Source organism: Fukomys damarensis, unplaced genomic scaffold, assembly GCF_012274545.1.
Source record: "Fukomys damarensis isolate Sample0158 unplaced genomic scaffold, DMR_v1.0_HiC HiC_scaffold_39, whole genome shotgun sequence".
Lineage (NCBI taxonomy): Eukaryota > Metazoa > Chordata > Mammalia > Rodentia > Bathyergidae > Fukomys > Fukomys damarensis.
Genome location: NW_022900951.1, coordinates 104,039,403 through 104,060,914, shown reverse-complemented (window position 1 = coordinate 104,060,914; position 21,512 = coordinate 104,039,403). Strand labels below are relative to the sequence as shown.

General features: G+C 33.9%; 1 pseudogene; it reads right to left on the bottom strand.

The window, feature by feature from the left end:
• Positions 1 to 2,250: 2,250 nt before the first annotated feature.
• Positions 2,251 to 21,512, bottom strand: part of LOC104850910 — a 32,374-nt pseudogene continuing 13,112 nt past the window's right edge.

The window sequence follows — 21,512 nt, the reverse complement described above, 5'->3', positions numbered from 1 at the left end:
AGAAAGAATGGCATTCATTGAGAAATCACCAATAACAAAAGCTGGCAAAAGCATGTGGAAAAAGGAACTCTTCTACACTGTTGCTGAGAGGTTAAATTGGTAAAGCCTGTTTCGAAATCAGTACAGAGATTCCTCTAAACTCTACTGAAAGTAGTTTCTTTCTTTTATTTTTAATTTTTAATTTTTTTCTCATTGAGTTTATTGGTACATTTTAGGTATACAGATAGTTGCATTCATCATTGGGATCTTGTACCTTTACATGATAAGTCTTGGTACTCATTTTGCCCCTTGTCCCTGCCCTCCCTTCACCCTCTCCTTCCCTCCCCATTTAAAACCATTTATTTCCATTTTTTTTATTTTCTCATATTTTTTTCTCTTTTCTCTTATTAACTTTCCCCTACCCTTCCCATTTTCATTAAGGCTTTAGCCCTTTTCTTCCTATTTCACCTTGTCAATTATCTCACTATGGAAATCAATATGGAGATTCCTCAAAGAGCTGGGACTGGAGGTTCCATTTAACCCAGCCATTCCTCTTCTGGGAATCTTTCCAAAAGAATTAAAAGAATCATATCACAATGATAAATGAGCACCTATGTTTATAGCAGCACAGTTTGTAATAGATAAAACTTGGAAACAGCCCATTTGCCCATCAGTTGGAGACTGGATAAAGATGATGTGGTTTGTCTATAAAATGGACTACTCAGCTATAAAAAATGAGAAATTAGATTCATTCATAGGAAAATGGATATATATTGAGGATATATTCCTAAGTGAAATAAATAGTAACACATATGTAAATACTGAATAGTTTCTCTGGTGTGAATAAACTATAATAGTACATTAGACCCTAATGAAAGTAGAGTTTCTATTTGACACAGCTTTTCCCTTTCTAGGTATCTTCCCAAAAGAATTTACAACATCATACCACAGTGACATATGCACACCCATGTTTACAGCAGCACCGTTTGTAGCATAAGAAACATCTGGCATAGATTGAAAATTGTCAGGAGTATCTACTAAAATAATTGAATATCTGACCTGGAAAAAGAAAATAGTATTGAAATTAACTGGGAATAATAACACAGATGTTATAACTATGTTTACATAATTGTATTCATATACTTTTATCTATAACATAATCCCCATTATATGGGAGGCTCTCTATGTCTCCATTCTGTGAATGTACATATGCCCACACAAATATACATATGTACATACAGTAGCAACAGTTCATTTCAGTTACTATTAATCTCAACTAGTCAAGGAAAGTTAGGATTTTCCACACAAAAATTTATTTCTTCATTCTTGGTAGTAGTGTGGTTTAAATTTCCAGGGATGGTTGCTTTCAGTCACTCAGAAACATATTCTAATGGAGGAATTCCTGCAAAAATATTTCACAGTTGCTGCTGTAGACAAAAAGCTAGGCTTGAGTCTTGAGCATTAGCTTAGACATTACACATGCCATTTGTACTCATGCTTGATTAGCTCCAAGAAGTTACCTGTCTTATAATACCAAATGTCAAAGGAAATTAAATCATATCATGAGCCAGATGTAGTGAACAATAGTATTAACTTTATTTAGCTTAATGGCATCAAGTATTTTCTTCCTAATCTGCTTAGTATGAAATAATCAGTTGAAAGTCAGAAAAAGAAACTGTTGGTTACATTGAATACTGTTAAATTACTCTACATTGTATTGTTTCGTGAATTCGAGGAGCAGTACACATAATGTGGGAAAGGCTAGAGAGGGGGTAAAAACATGTTTTCATTGCTGATTATCTACACATTTCCTGGATATCCTCAAGGCTGAGCATTATGCTCTATGGTTAGTAACACAGAACTTTCAATAAACTATTCTTCTCAACATTACACAAGATGACAGGCTCTGAGTTTGGACTCTTAAAACCATAAGGCAACGGAATTGGGAAACAATTCAATAAAATTACGTATGAAAAAAAATGAAGCACAATATAGTAGAGCTACTTTTACATAGCTTCATATTTTGCTCTTTCAAAGTGCATGCAGAGCCCAAAATGTGTGATTATTTCATTTAAGATGAATTTTAGTCACCATCAAACCCATTACAATATTTTGTAGGTGATGACTAATTCAGCTTTTACCACTGTTATATAAAGTAAATTTTACCCACACATTAAGATTTTACATAGACATGTTATTACTGTATTTTTAGAGGTTTACTTCAACTTTACTTGCAAATTTAATTAGTGATTTAACATCATAGTTCTTTTCTTACACAGGTAATGGAAAAATTCTAGAGTTACCACCAGCCCCAGCAACCACCGCTTTTGTAGCAGCATCTCCAGCAATCCCATCCTCTTTGGCATCTAGAGTATCTTTAAGTGAAGACTCATCTGACAACAGGAGAATGGCTCCAGAAGCCCACTGTCATTTTGTCCTCTTCAGTGGCCCCTGTGGCTCTTCTGTACATAGATGAGGCAGGGCAAGTCACATAATACAGAGGGGAGTCAGGAGAGAGCTGATTGATTGCCGACTAAAACATTACAGTGGAAATAGAGCAGGGTAGAGAGCACCTGAGCCTCTGATTAAAGGTCTACATGTAAAATCTCTGATACTAATCAGGATGGGTCATGGAGGAGGCATTTGGATGAAAGGTGGTTTGGTAGTTGTCCAGCTCATATTCACAGCCATCCACAACAGTAGGTCACTGAGGGACAGAAGCTCAGTTCATTGTGGATGTTGTCCAGCAGTCATCTAAGACTAGTTTGATGTTGGGGTCATTCCTGTTTAGGATTCTAATTTCCATACAAATTGTTTGTCAGAGGTATCTCACTATAGGGTACTCATTGTCTCTGTAAAATTTCTGTCTTCACAGAGGCCACTGGAGGAGAAAGACTTTGGGCACTACCATGCATTGTAGTAGCAATTCATTTCCATTCTGAATTCACTCTCTCTGAATATTTTGCTTGGAGGAAGATCTTTCTGGGGAGTATGTATTTCATTTTCACAGATAAAATTAGTATCTTCAAACTTATGCCATGTTCCACATTCAGGGGAATATGAAACCACACCAGCTCCTGAGACTGAGCTATGAAGATAGGCTGTCAGTGTGAGTCTCTCACTCCAAATGTACCCAGGTTGAGAGCTGGCTTTGTTTGGTGGCTGTAGACCATCTTGGATACATAGCTCTTCTGTAACTACAGATATTGGTGACTTGAAGTGACAGTCAGGATGGATCACCATGAATACCATATCTACTTCAAAGTAAAAGGTCAGCTTGAGTGAAGATTAGTGTAACTGATAGAGTAGGCACTTCTCAGAGAATTTGACTTTGCGAAGAGTTTTGCTAAAGTGTAATCTCAAGCCATTTGTTATTTCTATTTTGATCCCATTGTCATGCAGCAGACTCATAGGGATGTTGCTGTTTTCAGTCTTCACAGATGTCAGCTTCCCAGGAAATTCTGGTATGGTGAGAGTCACATGCATAACATTACACATCATAGACAGATCTGTTGCACAAATAGCTTGTGACAAGAAGATGATCTTCTGCCCAGGAGCCACAAATGTAAACTTCAGAAGCACTGTGTAAAAATTACGGTTACCTTGAACACAGTGAACTACTCCAGTGTCACTGAGGGGCGTTTGAAGGGTCATCCTTTGGCTTTGAGTCAGTAGAGTAAATACATTATTCTCTTAGTGCCTCCTACAGGATCAGACTGTGGGCTCTTGAAACATCACTAACCTCAATGATCCATCCCCTATCAGATAAGTACTGTATTATCTTCAGCAAAGCAAATCTTCCATAATAAGTGAAGAAATATTACTAGTTATACTTGGTTATATAAATGTCACTATGGATTAAAGCAAATAAGATGATATGAAAACAGCAGGAATGAAACAAATGCAATATGAATTTTATATTGAATATAAAATGTACACATTCGGCTGACTTCTGGAATTGTTGCATGAGGAGCACTGCAGAACCAAACTTCAGATATTTAACATTTCTGGTAAATTCATAGGGCACATAAAAAATAAAACCTGTTCAGTCTCAGTAACAATAGTAGTGTAGTCACTTAAAAAATTATCCAGTCACATTTCATATCAATAGAAGGAAAATATGTTTATACCTGGAAAGTTTCATATAGCACATTATTTTCCTGGTTCATGCATGTTATGGCATATGGAAATATTTTGTTCATTTATGGATGATTAATATTTGCTGAATGTATATTCCACATTTTTATTATCCATTCTCAATTTGATGAACATCTGGGTTCCTTCTATTTTTTGGCTATTGAGAATAACGCTGCTATGAGGATTCATGTATAAGAATTTGTAGGGACATTTATTTTCTATTCTATTGGTTATGTAGCTAGTATTGGAGTTGATCGATTATATGGCTATATTTAATTTTCATATCCAATAGATTATGACTATGCTTTTGTTTAGCTGTTTAAATAACTATCAAGTGTCTTTCGACAACATATGTTTCATTTTGTGTTCTCAAGAATAATGCATATGGGTTCCAATTCCTCTACATACTTGTCAGTGAATATTAGTTTTTATGTTATTTTAATCATTTTTAGCCTTTATGGAGGGTGTGAAGTAATATTTAATTGTGCTTTAGAGTGTTTGACAACCATTTGTATACCTTGATTGGAGAAATGCCTCCTCAATCCTTTTGGGCTGTTTTCCTTTCTATTAAAAATAATTTAAAAAAAACTAGGTTATTCCTTTTTTTTTGAGTGGTAATGATGGTGGAAAATGTACCCTAGAATGAGACTTTTATTAGATATATGATTAGCTAGTATTTCCTCCCATGTGTAAGTTGTATTTTTGTATCCTTGATCTTGTACTTCTTTGTAGGATGAGCTCTTAAAGTTTAGTAAGATTAAAAATATATTTTAGAATTGTTTTCCATTTAATTGATAAATGATTGCATAATCAAAAGTCATGAATATTTACTACTGTATTTCTTCTATGGGTTTTATAGGGCACCTATTAATTTTTGGAATCCACACTTTTTGGATTACTTTTATACATAGTGTGATTTAAGGATTCATATTCATTGTTTTGCAGGTGATTCTCAGCTGTTTCGGCATGATGGTTGAAAAGAGTGACCTTTCTCTTTTGAACAGTCTCAACACCGTTGTTCAAAGAAAATTTACCACAGATACTTGATTTTGTTTTTAGATCCTCAGTTCCACTTCATGGAAACTTCTTGTCACTTTATGTTAATACCCTGCTTTTTAATTACTTAGCTATGTAGTAAATTCTGAAGTCAATACTAGGAAATGTCTTATGTTTGTTCTTATTTTCAACAAGTTTTGGCTATTTGGGGAACTTTGCAAATTTATTTTTTTTTAAATTTCAGCATCTTTTCTCATTTCTGAAAACTAATAGAAGTTGGACTTTGGATCCGGATTCCATTCAATCTGTCAATGAGTTTGGTGAGTAACACCATGTTGATAAAATGTATTCTTCCAATCTATAAACAAATAATGATTTTCTATTTATTTAAGCCTTTATTTGATTTAAAAAATGTTTTGTAGATTTCAATATGTAAAAGTCTTCAAAGCCCAAGGAGTCTTGCTCTTAGACAAAGCCCTTTCTGTGATATTCAGGATACTGTCAAGACTTTGACCCATACAATGGGCCATATTCTTCACACAGCCTTAATTCATAAATCTCTTTTCCTGCTCATTTTCTGGTCTAATAGTGTAATTATTTTGTGGTTCAACAGTGTTTTCTATGTTTTATAATGTATTGCATAAGTTTTGCAGTCATTTTTGGAATTTACATCACATTTCATTCTTTCATGTGTAGTGAATGAGACAGTAAATTGACAAATGGTTCTGAATTCACATACTTAATTGACATATAATGCAGATTACATTTATTAGTCTGGGATTAATCATGATTTATGTAGAGGAAAAACTTAGGAGAAAAGCTAAATCCCAACTTGAAACTGCACACATCATTAAAAAAAAAAGAGGAACAAGGAAATTGGAATACAACAAATGCATAAAGATATACATTAGATAGGATATGTTAGGTCTATAGAAAGAAATGTGAAAAAATGAGAATCGATGCATTAAGTTACATGATAATTAAAATATTGATTATAAGTGAAGGAATATCCAAGAAAATGAAAAAGGAAATGTATTGGTCTGCTTTCACATTGCTGGAATGAAATAAATCATACTTGGAAGTTAAAGGAGAAAAGGTTGCTTCTCTAACCAATCCAGTTGACAATTAAGCTTAACTCTCATAGAAAGACAGAAAAAGAGAAAAAAAGGAAGAAAGGGAGAGAAAAAGAGGGAAGAAGACAAACTGTATAATTCAGAGTCTCAGTTTTCTCTCCATTTATTGATTCACCTTTCCTACATTAACTCTGTTCTCAGACAATAATCTGGTTTTGTGCTCTCTCTTCCTCTTATTCCTTGTCCCCTTTTCTCCTCATCTCTGATTAATGCTGTATTAACTACTTTCTTATTCTCTGTAGACTGACTTAATCAACTACCAAATTAAAATGTAGGACTTTCACTACTAAAGCTTTTCTCTCTGTCTTTCTTGTTTACACTTTGGAAGAAGCATGCAATGGACCTTGCTTTCTTGGTCTCAGTGCATATTTACACTACTTTTTCAGGATCAAGGTAGGCAGTGTCATGAAATAATATGAAGATATCCTGACAACCACATGGTTGTCATGAAATACGGTAGATCAAAGGAAAGAAGATTGCTTCAATAAGAAGGAAATCATTTTTGAAAAACCAGAAAGAAATAGAAATAACTGTGCGGAGGATATTTAAAATATTAGTTTTTTATTATAGAAAAACTACTCATTATGTTCTCTAGCTTAAATATAGACTTTATTTTGTTGCTTGTTGTGTATGACAAATTATTTTTACAGGAACTACGATAGTGAATACAACTCTGGTATTCACACAAAGGCAATGTGAATTTCTTCTCCTTGGTTGCCCTCAGGTGTAGCCTTGACCTGTTTCAATTCTCTTGGACTTGGGGAAGAGTCTGATTGATGTCACAGTACACCATCAACTCGGGGGTTGAGAAACCTGAGTAAAATGTGGGATAGGGGAGGGAAGAGAACTGACATGTCATCAGTCATTCCCAGCGGAAAGCTTCATCTCAGCACATTAACTTTTTACTGTTTGCCTTCATCGTAAAAGTAGTTAAATTCCCTTCCTTTCTTTCTATTCTCTTTTCTTCCTCTCTTCTTTATTTTTCCTTCCTTCCTTCCTTCCTTCCATTTCTTTCTTTTTTGCCTCCCTTTAAATTCCTCTTTATTTTTCATTCAATCTCATAAAGCACAGAACGGCAGTGTCTGGCTTCATGTTTGCCACAGATATCCACCATATCAGTAACAAGCCCTGAGCAAACTCATCCTTCACTTCACTGTAGATTTCTTTTTCCTAGAAATATTTACTGCTGTTGTTTTTAAATGTCGTGATGATTTAACTTATTGCTGAAAATAGTCTCTATTGGAAAGATATCTGACCCTGGCCTTCCTTCACCTTCTCCTACTACTCTTCAAAATTAATGTATGCAAAAAAGATTATGTCAGAATACTTCTGCCTCATTTGCCTGGATTCAGTAATTTTCTCAGTAAGGAGAGTTTCCAGTTATGCCTCATTTAAAAAAATTGCTTGATCTTATCTTCATTATCTAATCATAACTACTTTAAACTAATGACAAATTACCATACATTTCTTCTCAATGAAGTCTACTTACTAATCCCTGGAACCTTTGAATATGTTGCTTTCCCTGATAAGAAGGACTTTGAATTATATAATTAAGAATCTTGAGATAGGAAGATTTTCCTGCATTACATAGGGGCCCCATATATTCACAGGGAACTTTATAAGAGAGATTCAAGAGTGTAACCATTAGGGCAAATGATTTGATGACAGAAACAAAAAGTGAGAAAAATATGTGACAACAGAAGTGAAGATTGAAGTTATGGGCTCAAGATACAGAAACACACAGATATTGTAGAATCTAAAGAGCAATTTTACCCTAAAGGACCCCACCAAAACGCAGTCTTTGATTATAAACTCATCCCATCCATCTTGAACCTCTGACCTCCAGAAGTATAAGATAATAAATTTGTATCCTAATAATTCGGTCACTTATTAAATCAGCAATAGGAAACCATTACACAGGTAGATTATTCTCTACTGCTTAATCAGAAAATTCAGAATTTAGATCTTCTTTGTTCAATGGATCTAATTCAGGAAGAGTTGCATGCTATATTTTTAGGTAGTAATTTATCTGGAAATCTAATTGCACACTTTTTCATATTTCTTGTGTTAATGACTTTCTTTCAACTCCACTGCTACACATTTATAACTAGTTTTCAACATATAATGTAGAATACTACTCTGTCATTTTATCTCTAATTTTACCGCACTCCACTCTCTCCAATCTATTCTAAGTAGCTTTTGATTTAGTTACGATTAATAGTGCTTAAATGGTGCATTTATTCCACACTTACAACAGGATATCTCTGTCTCTGTTAACATGTCAAGAAAACCTTTCATGATAGGATCCTAAAGTTCAACAGTATCTCCTATAGCCATCTTATTAATTTTGCCCTAAATGTCATAAACTCTGATATTGTTCATATCAGCATTGTACTTTCATCCATATATCAGGGCATGAGACCCCCTCATTCTCAATACATGTGGTAAACTATTTATAATTTTTCAGCCAGGTGAAATATTGCCTTTTGTATTTACTACCTCACTTTAACATTATAATAAAAATGTGTATGTATGTTAGTTTCTTTTGGACCACGAGCTTTTGTAGTGAATACATTCATGTGTATGTGTTTTATTTATTTATCACCATGATTTACAAACACAGTTTAAATATATTTTATAAAAATTTCATAAATTAATAAAATATATTTATATTTCTTATACCTCGTGTCTGAGAGATCATTTCTGTTACAAGCAAAGTTATAATATTCAGGTGATTCTATTGAATGACATTTTAACAATAGCTTATTTACTTCCTTTAAGCTATCTTCAAGTGGCAGATATTCAATAGTGAAATATTCAGTAGGGTCATGTGCAAAGATGATTTCTAAAGAGCAACTGGGCCACTTTCTTGAATATAGATGCAGAAAATAATTTTTATGTATATTTTCATAACAATGATGCCAAAAAACCTCTGAGCATTATAGTAGTTCTCATGCACCATAAATTATCATCATTCGTTTTCTGGCATAATCCAATATTTTTTAGCTATGGCTGAGAGAAATATACACCTTTCATACTAAATGCATTAGAAAATTTGGTAGAAAAGCTTTGTAAAATGACTTCTCAAGTTATTTGGCTAGGAAATTCACAAATAAAGGATATTGCATTGTGTAATTTCCTTTGTGAATACTTTCTAAAATATTAAAAGAGTTAATACAATGGATAATTTAAAGAGCAGAATTCATAATATTACACTTATTAGTCTAAATTCTTTTTTCCATGATAGCATTTTCAAAATGTAGATTAAACAATCTAGAAGAGTAGACAATGAATACAAATCACCCATATATGAGAATATTTTTACCTATTTAAATCAGAGGAAAAAATTTATCTTTGATTTATTATAACATGTCCTTATAACTTCTGTGCTCTTGATCAAAGACATAGTACATGAATAACTGAAAAATAATGTGTCCTCCTTTTCTTCTCTGTACTTTAATCACTACACACATATTTTACTTTGAGGAAAGCCATTAAATAGACCTCATTACCTACTTGATCTCACTGCTGTTATTCTTATTCTAGTTAAATGAGTTAGTTCCACTTCTGCATTATGTGTTTGTTACTAAAGCAATATGCCAAGTCACTTCTCAGACTATCTATAAAAGATAGTTAAGAATAATAAATTATTATTAAGATGCACTTAATGATGTTCTACACCAGCAACTCTATTTTGAGAGAGGATAGAATCACGTTTGTGCATCTTAATGCAATGTAACATTTTTTATAGGTGGCAGATTTCCATGAGTAGGCTGCAGCTGAGGCAGCAGAATTTAGTTTGGTGAATTCAATTACAATTAGACTGAGCAGGGTCAGGAAAAAGAAAATTGTTAGAGTATGCTTATCCTAAGTTATAAAAGGAGGGTGGGATAGCCAAGTAAATCAGATACCTATGTCCAGTGTGAATGTCAAATATCAAAGTTTTCAGACAGGAATTGGAAAATGGCCTTAGTTTGAAGATGTGCTACAAGAAAGAAGTAGCAGCTGAGTTTTCTTGCTTTGATTGTGGCTTTTTTCCAATCATGTGTATTTCTAGATTGTTGTAAATTCTAAGAATTTTTGGCTTATTTTTGAAATTTGTTCTTTCCTTTCTGCTAGATTATAAGATATCTAAAATTTATTGAAAAATATGCTTCTATGTAATAAATGAAAACAAAACTAGAATGCAAATAAAAATATAATAATTATACAAAATACAGTTTATTTACTGATTCATAGTGATCATATTTTTTTTGTTTTATTTATTTTTGGTACTGGGGATCAAACGCAGGACCTTGTGCTTACAATACAGTTGGGGCACCACTGAGCTAAATCCCAGGCCCAATCATACTTTTAAATACAATCTTACATTCATTTAGAGTTCAATGTACCAATGGTGCATTTGCATTTTGATAATATGGGGTACATTTAGCCTAATTTAATATTTTATATAAAGGCATCTTATTAGAAGTAGAATTTTAGTCATTTATTTATTTGGTTGATATCCATACCACCCAAAAAATTTCTTACATGTGTATTTTTGGTTTAGGAAAGCAACTGTGTTCTGATACAGAGTTAAATTTTCACTTCTGTATCGTCATATTTAATAAAATTTATATATTGAACGTGTACAAGGATTTTCTGTTATTTCAATTGAGGAAAGCTTCTTCTCTGTCATTCACTTATTTATATACTTATTCACTCACTAAATAAAAACTCCCATCCAGCTGGGAGTGGTTTCTGTGCTGTTGGGTAGCTAAACATTAATTGAACAAGGTTTCAAATTCTAAATAGCTCAAAATAGAATGAAGAAAACAATCACATAGATAATTATAATTCACTCTCCATAATGAAAATGTTAAAATGCGTGACTGCAGAAAATATTGAAGACTGTATCAAAAGAATATCCCCATTCTTGAGTAACATTGCAGAATATTATCTCTCACATAAAGAGCAACAGAGAACAAAGGTCAATTGGATAGTAACTCTAAAGCATTTGCCAAATTTATAAATATGACAACATTTATATAGACTTCCATTTTTTCTCGGAATAATGTTTGCATAAGATCTTCTAGTGCCTATTCAAATTCATTACCATGTTTAATCACTTGAATAATATTTTTTCACTGGATTGAGAATTCACTAAAATAGTTTCATAATTTGATTCCCTTGATGACCTCATTCATGTGAAAGGTATAAGCCTCTGTCAGATCTCAATTCTCTTCCTTAACTGTGCGAACAGAATCACAATTTCCAGTCCTTAATTAGTGTCCTTCAGCGTTCTGAGTCAAAGGAGTTTTCCCATGCATTATCTTTATCTTTTACCACAAACCTTGTAATGCATCTGCTATCAAGAGTTACGAGACTTACACAGTATACCTCTGTGAAATCATGGTTCAGAGATTGCAGCCTCAGTCAACTATTTGTGGATTTTTCCTTAGAATTTAAGTAATAATTATTCTCAGAAATTCCAGCAATCTCGTGGAAACTTCAAATATCCTGTTTTTTTGGGGGGAGGGGCGGAGGCAGGAGGTTTGCAAGTACTCAATCACAGATGATTATGCAGTTCTCCTTGCTGCTGTTTGGTTGCTGCCCTCCAGCACATGTAGTGGCCTTCCCACATCATAAGAGGTTGTTGCCATACAGTGTGTTCTTGAGTGTTCTAGGTCTTGCTCTTCTTAAAGCCCTAAAATTCCCTAAGTTGCTGCCAAAATGTCCTGAACCTTTTAAGTCTTTATAAATATAGAGTTTTATTGAGTTAGATTATATAACCGCAGAAGTCATAGCACATTTAGGGTTTAAACTTTAAAAAGAGGCATTTATTGGCATTTTCTATGTCTAAAATTGGAGGTTTGGGGCCGGGGATTTAGCTCAGTGGTTCAGTGGCCTGCCTTGCAAGAGAAAGGACCCGAGTTCAATCCCCGATACTCAAAAAAAAAAAAAAATAATAATAATAAAATAAAATAAAAATAAAATTGGAGGTTTTTCACAATTCATAGTTGACTCTAGGAATTAATCCCCGCAAATTTTGAGGGTCTATTGCATATTCCTGATCATGAATAAAGCCAAGACAATAAAATATTTTATCCCGTTTTTCTACTTAACCTATCCTCTCCCTCCATCACCAACTTCTAAAACTAAATGCATTTTACCAAGCATACCTCAGTACACTGGGGTCTAACTTTGCAGCCAGCTGCTCGAAGAGACCACAAGTATTCTCTATATAACTAATGCCAATATACAATTCATAGAACTCATCTTTCTTTAAGGTAACATTTGAAGTTATTGAAAGCATAATTTTTATGCATTTTTTGTTTCATTGCCTCCATGACATAACTGTCCTCCTCTTAGCTCTGTGAATCATTTTCTCGTTCCTTTTGGTTTGTTTGTTTTAGGTTCTACTATTTAAAATTCTTAAATATTGGCCTAGAGTAGCCTAGTATTTACTTAACACATCCTTAAAAGTTTTAATCTATTCTAATGTCCTACATACATCCATGATCTCCAAATACAGGTTTGTAGCCCAATCATGCATGCTGAACTCTATTTATCCTATTCCTTTTTATACCAGGTGATTTCAGTGCATTGATTGTACTATTTTGGCTCAGACTATTTCTATGTATTCTGAGTCAAATTCCTCCAGTTAGAATTTTCAATATTTTCCCTGAGAGCACTTTTTGCTGGAAAACTTTTCTCTTTTTGCACATAGTGTAAGAAAATGATGTTGGTAATTTAACACTCAAAAGAGGTCATCCTCAAAAATAATTGGAACTAGAATTTATGAAAAAATAATTCATTTTTTTATTTTCTCTAGGATTAATTCTACAAACATAGAGGTATTCAGTGGGGTTCCATGAAGAAATAAGAGCCAGATGGGCCAGGGATTTATCTCAGTGGCTCTGCTGCCTCCCTCCCAAGTGCAAGGATCAGAATTCGATCCCTGGTTCCAGGGGAGAAAAAAAAAAGAACAAGATATATATATTTGCCTGTCATGATTATGGACTCTTAGATTTCCAAGATCCGTAGTCACCAAAATGAAGACAAAGCGAGCCTATGGTGTAAAGAGCAAGTAAAGGGCCCGGGGATTTAGCTCAGTGGTTCTGCGGCCTGCCTTGCAAGCACAAGGATCCGAGTTCGATCCCTGGTACCAAAAAAACAAAACATAACAAAACAAAAACAAAATCAAATTGGGGAAATCAGATATGAAATATAATTTATGCTGTCTTCTTCAAACACAGAATAAAGAGCAAGTAAAAAGTCATGAGTAACAGGAAATGTGATACTACAAATTATAGAATAAACCAGGTGTGTTGGTGCATGCCTATCATCCCAGGACTTTGGGACATTAAGGCAGGAGGATCACCAGTTGAAGCCCAGCCTAAACCACTTAGTAACTTAGTGAGTACTTGTCTCATAGTTTTAAAAAGGTACGATTGAGTTATTGCTCAGTGCAAAGGCTCTGAGTTCAATTTCTATTTCCTTCAAAGAAATCTAGAAAGACAAATTTCTGTTCAGAGTGTGAACACAGGAAAATGCTGATGTTCCACCTCAGTTAGGTAGGAGCTGCTCCTCCTCACTCAGCCATTTCATTTTGCTCAGGTCCAGGTGTTGGGATGAGCTCAGCACAATTTAGGGAGGACAACTTGCTTTATTTAGCCTCTCAATTCACATATTAATCTCATCCAAAAACACCTTCTCAGAGAAACCTAACATAGTTTATGACCAAATGGCAGGGCACTTAGTTGTCCTGCCAAGTTCATATCAAGTTAACGATTTTAAGACTATGTCAGGTCAGTTTGGCACTCACAAAGATCTCCTTAAACTATCTTTAATACCCAAATAAATAAACAAACACCCTGGAATTATCACATGATATAGCTACCCTAAAGAAAAGGCAAAGTATACCATCTCTGCCAAATGAGGAGGCAAAATGTTCAAGTGAAATTGATTTTTCTTGATATTATGAAGCTCTTATATTATAAACTAAAGTTTACCATACTTAATACTATGATAAACACATCTAGGATAAAGAAATAAGAAATGAAACAAGATACATATAGCTTATAATTATATCTTCATTCTTTCACTAAGCCATACTGTGTTTCTTTTGTTTTCAATAAGTAACACAGCAGGTAATGGTTATTTCCCTGAGCACATGACCCACGACTTCATTCCTGAAGTATCTGACGCTTTAGTAGTCTTACCTGGACTATACTGCTTTACTTTTCAATTGACTTTACTCAAAGTGTACAATAGTAAGAGGATGTGAAGTTTCTTGTGTTTCAGCCATGCTCTTCCTTAACCTCTATTGCAGATCACCAGGTGAACTTCTCCTTGACGGTCAAGATTAAGCATCTCAGCAAACAATGTAATGACCTTCTTGGTTTGTTGATTCAGAGGCATTAGTAGACCAAAGTGTTTGGGTAGAAGGCTTAACTTCCAGATCCATGGACTCATTGATATGTTTTCTCACAGAAGAATTCTATCATTTGGATTTAAACCTCTAGCCCAGCAGAAAGATTACAGAAAGAGGAAACGGAAAAAAAAATCCTGCCAATGATTAACAATATTTGCATTCTTGCCATTTGTATTTCACTTCATTTTTCTAAACATATAAAAACTGGCTAACGTAGGTTAAAAAAAAGCCATATATTCGATGCTTATTCAGTCTATGAGTAACATTCTGGAGAAAGTTGTCCCAGAACTGCAAGAAACTGCAAACTAGCTGTAGCTCTAATTGTCTTCTAGAGGTCACCCCACTTTTATATTAAACCAGTTGCTTCCAAATGGTGGGGAACATGGTGAGGCCAGCACATTTCATTAGTGTGAATCTATTGCCACACTTCATTTATTGTGAAATGATTTCACTAATCAGAGAAATTGCTGGTTGGAATAGTCTAAGGATGGATCAAGAATTCTATAAATTCACAGTAAATTCCATCTTAGCCTTGGCAGTTTTGTGTTGCTACTTGTTTTCTGGCATTCCAGGATTCAATCCTAATTCATTGACTGCATTTCCACTGTAAAGACTGAACTATCAGTAGACCATCACAGAATTTTTAAAAATTGCCAGAACTCTATTCTATTTTTCACACTAATCATAAAAAGATGTGTTCTCTAGACTCTTTCAGTGCCAAATATTTTCTCTAATTCCCTTCATTCTAAGCCTTTAGATACAATCCTCCACATTAAACCAAAATAGGTGCAGAATTTTCAACTTTCTCACTGTTGTCCTCCTTTTTTCCCATGTCTCAGTTAACAAAATGGACAAACTGCTAAAATACTTTCCAATTCCCTGAGTTATAATTTTAAATGTAGAATGTTTATTCAGTGAGCCCACTTCAAGACATTTAACAGGTCTAACTTGATGCTCATTTCACCATTATCCTGTACACCTACTTTGGTTTAATGTAAATGATAGAATTTGAAGGCTTAGAGCAATTGGAATTAGAAAAATACGTGTCATTTATTATACATTCTGAGTCCCTCATATCCATTGCTATACAAATTAAAATCATTTTTCTATATAAATTATAAAAAGCAAGTGTTTTGAGTATACTATACTTGAGGATTGTATTTTTACCACAATTTTGAGAGCTGGCCCAAATTTCTGTCTTATTATTGGTCTAGAAGTAAAGAGGTGTGATGGGAGTGGATTCTGAAGTGATTCGACCTTTTCTTGTATGGGAAATGCTTACAAGGTGGTCATTAGAGTTGAGGGTGTGAATCCCACCCCCACTGGATGTGAAGACAACTGTGTCTGTTGGACCGGAGAGAACTCTTCAGCTGGCAAAGAATATTTATCATTATTTGGGAGGTCAGTGTTTCCAGATTCATCAGAGTGTCAACACGTATCCCCACTAAAACTTTCAGGGACACTTTCTACTTTGTCAAAGTGACAAAACACTTGAAAGCAACCATTTAAATTTAAGGAATATTTGTTTTGGACCAGAAATATTTGTTGTGCCTGCGATCACTTGGATCCTTTTGCTCAGGGCCTGTGGTAGGCAGAACACAAGGCAATAGGATTTCATGGCAGAGCAACGCTTCTCACTTCATGCAGCAAGGAAAAAGGAGGGTAAGAAAAAGAAACTAGGGACAAAGTGTTTCTTTCAAAGGCACTGCTATTCTTAGTGACCTAATTCCTCCATCTGGGTTCCAACTCCTAATGTTACTGTACCTTCTAATAACCCCTCAAACTATGAGTCTATTAATGGATTAATCCACTGGGAGTATTCGAGGTCTCCTGATTTATTTATCTACCTTTGAGCTCTGTTACAATGCCAACCAAGATTTCTACATATGAACTTTTGGGTGATGCTTTGGATCCAACTCAAAAGAATATCCTAATAATAACAGTAGATATAGTATGAAGGCAAGAATTCAATTCGCACTGTATTTCAGCAATTATTGAATGATATTCAGCATTACATATTTGGCAATCAGCCTTGCAGCTACAGGAGATAAGAGTCTATTTCAGCACATATATCTATACTTTCAGATCTGTGTTGGAGTGAAATTATGAATTCCTGATCTTATCTTTTTATTTCCTCACATTGTCCAATAATATTAGAAGCAGGTAGCTAATCTCATTGTATTTATTAGATAAAGATGTTCCAAAGTGTCACATAAAGATTCACCCAGCTCTCTGCTTCTTTTACATATGTGTTTAGGGGAATTCAGTTGTGCTATTTTGCATATAACCTTTGCTAGAACTATTAGTTTTCCCTTAAGTACTGGAAATAGCAATGTCATTAGTCAGATTTAGAGACGAAGTTCTACAAGCCTCCGAAACAAAATAGAAAAGTCATCCCTAAAATGATTTACCTACATCACCAGTATTGATACTAAAATCTGTATTACTGATTAGTATTCTCCAGAGAAAAAGAAGAACAGAATATTTAACTAGACATGAGACATGATAAAAAATATGATTAATATTACAATTGAAAACACATATTATGGGGCCGTGGGTTTAGCTCAGTGGTTCGGCGGCCTGCCTTGCAAGTACATGGACCTGAGTATAATAGCAGGTACAAAAGAGAACTTACAGTAAAATTTCACTATTAATACCCCTCAAAACACTCCCCTTCCCTTAAAACACACTTATCCACTGCCTTTGCCATTTTCTGGAAGTCTTCTTTAATGAGTGTCTTTTAATTGTGCTCTTGTGGTTTCCTTGATACCCTGATTCAATTAAAAATATTTACCTTTGTGGTTATTTTGGTTTTGGCAAAGAACCAGAAGTTTTACGGTGCTAGATCCAGTGAATAATGCTAATATGAGCCTGCTTATCCATTGGATGATATGTTACAGCAGGATTCACTAGATTCTTTTGTTTTGTTTTGTTGTTTTTTTGAGACAGGGTCTCACTATGTAGTGGAGACTGACCAGGAACTCACTGTGTAGCCCAGGCTGGTCTAGAATTCACAGCGATCCTCCTGCCTCAGCCTCCCGAGTGACTGGATTACAGGCGTGTGACAACAAGCCTAGCTTCACCAGATTCTTGATCACATCTTGCTATAAAATATATTAACAATGTATATATGTATGTAATATATGTACATTTGTAAAATGTGTATTTATATATATACATATAAATGTATTATATATGTGATATATGTGTATAGAGGAAAGGAGAGAGAGAGAGAGAGAGAGAGAGAGAGAGAGAGAGAGAGAGAGAGATTTCTTTCAGAGAGAGAGAGAGAGAGAGAGAGAGAGATTCCTTTCTTAAAGATAACATGTTCAATACCCAAGAAGGGAGAATTTTCCTGTTTGAGTCTGAACACAGGAAAAGAGCTTCTTTCCTTTTGACTTTCCATGGTAGATTTTCTTTGGAAAGAGGGTCAATTTGGTTTGGTTTTGTGGTGATGAAGAGGAAACTCATGACTTTTGATATGCTAGACCATCAGTTTGCTACACCCTTGTCCTAAAATTTACTTCTATAAACACAGTGATTAGTTGTTGTCAAAGTAAGCCGGTTGGAAGATTGAAAAAAAAGTAGCAAAGCAGCATAAAGGAAATTTTTGATCAATATAATTATTCCATATTTTATTGGGATAGTGCTTACATTTGTCAAAATAATGAACTGTACATTGAAAAATGAAATATTTTTGTATGTAAATTTTGCCTCAATATATTGGTCAAACTGAAATAATTACAAATAAATAATTGAGATTTCTGTGGTTCACAACATTGAAAATTAGACTTTCTAAAAACTCTTATCAATGGAAACAATGTAAAATACATTGAATACAAATTTTAAAATAATTAAATGCAATAGTGGGGTTTTAATGCAATACTAAATTCCCCTTCACACCTTTAGCACTTTCTTTCTTTTTCTGTTTTGTTTTTTGTTTGTTTTTTTGAGACAGGGTCTTCACTATGTAGTTGAGACTGAACTGGAACTCACTATGTAGCCCAGGTTGGTCTCGAACTCACAGCGATTCTCCAGCCTCAGCCTCCCGAGTGCTGGGTTACAGGCATGTGCCACCACGCCTGGCTTAGCCCTTTTCTCCCTATTTCACAGTCAATTATACCATTTGGGTCATATTTATACTTTTAGTTTTTCACACAAGAGAAACTATTCAGTATTTACACATGTGTGTCTTATTTATTTCACTTAAGAGTATGGGATGGGTAGGGGAAAGGAAATAAGGGAAAAGAAAAAATATGAAAAAATGGAAACAAAGTTTTTGTAAATAGGGAACGGTGGAGGGGGTGAAGGGAGGGCTGGAGTCTGGGCAAAAAATGAGAACCAAGACCTGTCATGTAAAGGTGCAAGATCCCAATGATGAATGTAACTGTGCTGTATACCTAAAAAGTGTCAATAAACTCAATGGAAAAAAAGTACTAAATTCATACAAGTCTAAATTAGAACAGAATCCAAAAATCATTGTTTGTTTTCTTGACTTTAATTTCTGTTTAAACATGGAAAGGAATGAAAAATGAAAATGCATACTAAATAATATTCAAATTAGGAAATATAATTGATATATTTTTATCAAATATAGGTTCCAAACCTCCAAAGCTGATATTAAAATCTAATATTAATATACCCTTTAGACAGATAATATCTTTACCTGTTTTGGTGGTTCAGTGCGGAGGTAAACATTTATATTATCTGAGAACTCAGAAGACAGGTTCAACTGATCCCCACATCCTCATGACTGTGGCCTTTTATAACTTATTTCTCTTTAATAAAATATTAATTTTGATGAAATATTTCCAGGATTAGATTACTTTACTCCAGATATACAAACCTGTAATCAAAAAAGCATTATATTGGTATAAAAATAACCAAATTATCCAGTGAAATAGAACAAAATTAACCTATTTAACTATGGTTATATAGGTTTATATATCTATAAACCTATAAACGTATATATCTATTCCCAACTGATTTTCAAAACAGGTGCTAAGGAGAGACATCGGAGAAGGGAAAATAGTCAAAAAGTGGTGCTGGAAATTTGGGTATTACATACATAAAAATGAAAGTAGACTCCTACCCCTCATTGGTTATGAAAATCAACATAATTGGATTAAATACTTAAATTTGAGGCCTGAAACAACAAAACTACAGTACATACAGTAAAGGCAGTACTCGAAGACTTTGAAATGAACAAAGATTTATCTACTTCTCCCTTCTGTAAATTTTTACTCAAGGCATAAGGAGGTATAGTTATACTCCATAAGGATCATTATATTTTTTATTAATTGACAATTTATATCATCCTGACATATTCCTACAGTTTCCTGACAATGGTTCTCATTCCAAAATCTAATTTTCAGATATTAATATAATTTTGCTCACATTTTTACACTCAAAGTATGTGCATGTAGCATGTCATTTTTTTGTTTCTTTCCACTCATCTTTACATTGTAACCTTTCTTTTACACAACATTTAACTGAATCTTCCATTTAATTTTAACATACAATACCTGCTTTTTAATGGATTTTGTGTAATTTAGTTAACTGTAAACTTTTATTAAGCTTGTGATCTTTCTTTTTGGATGTTTATTATTGTGTTTGGTGGGTGTCTCACTTTTGTTAAAAGATGACTTAGAATAGCATACAAAATAATATAGATCCCTAAAACCCTGCACCTAGCCTTCGCAATTATTGTGACATTGGTATATTAGTGTAATAAACAGTATCATATTATTATGTGTATGAAGACTATTTATTTGGTTTTAACTAAATTCCTGGAATGCATTTTTCCAGAAAATAAACAGGAGTCTCATATTTTTGCAGCTTTTGTCTCTCCCTGATACTTTTAAATTATATAGATCCATTGCTCTGTAGAATGCATCCAAATTTGTGGATTTCTGACACTTTTCCACAACTACATTGAAATAATGCAGTATTGTGATTCTCACAGAGGTGATTCATTTCTCCTTTCTCAAAATATCAAATAGTATATGATGTCAGTATGCATTACTATTGGAGATGTGAAATTTGAAACATGGGTTTGCATAGCACTGAATGGTTTCTACTTTATAATTTAATTATTTTGCTTATGATTAGTACATGTTTGCAGTACACAATGTTTACATTCCTTGTTGGGAATTTGCACATGTGCACAAACATCCTAATTCCTTTATTCAACACTATCCTCTCCGCTTCCTCTCATCCCCCGTCATCTTTTTTAATAAATAAATTGTGACCAAGAAAATATTCTCTTCTTCCTCATATTTTTTTTCTTCTATACTTAGATCCTCTTGTACACATTACCTCAATGATTACTACTGTCATTTTCGAGTGCTGTTTCTGTTTCATGCACTCTATGTGTTCGCATAATTTGAAATTTATCTGCAATCAAGAGGCATCCTTTTTCCATTACTTAGTTTTATACTTCCAAACTCAGGCATATTTATTGTATTGTAGTAGTATTATAACACAATAATAACATTATACATTTTATTACTTACAGTTATCCAAATTTGGACATTTGTGATATCTCTCAGGTTTGTTATCACTGCACCTTTTTTTTTTTGCTGGAACTTTATAAATATATGTTTTAGTGCATTCCTATTTCTGGAGCTACAAGATACTCCAAAAAGTCTTTACCACATGTTAGAGTCAACAAAATCTCCAAAGATCCGTAGTTCTTTTTAATGACAAATAATTATCTTTTTTTTTCTTTTTATTGAGTTTATTGGTACAATCTAGGTATACAATACAGTTGCATTCATCATTGGGGTCTTGTACCTTTACATGACAGGTCTTGGTTCTCATTTTTCCCCTTGTCCCTGCCCTCCCTTTAC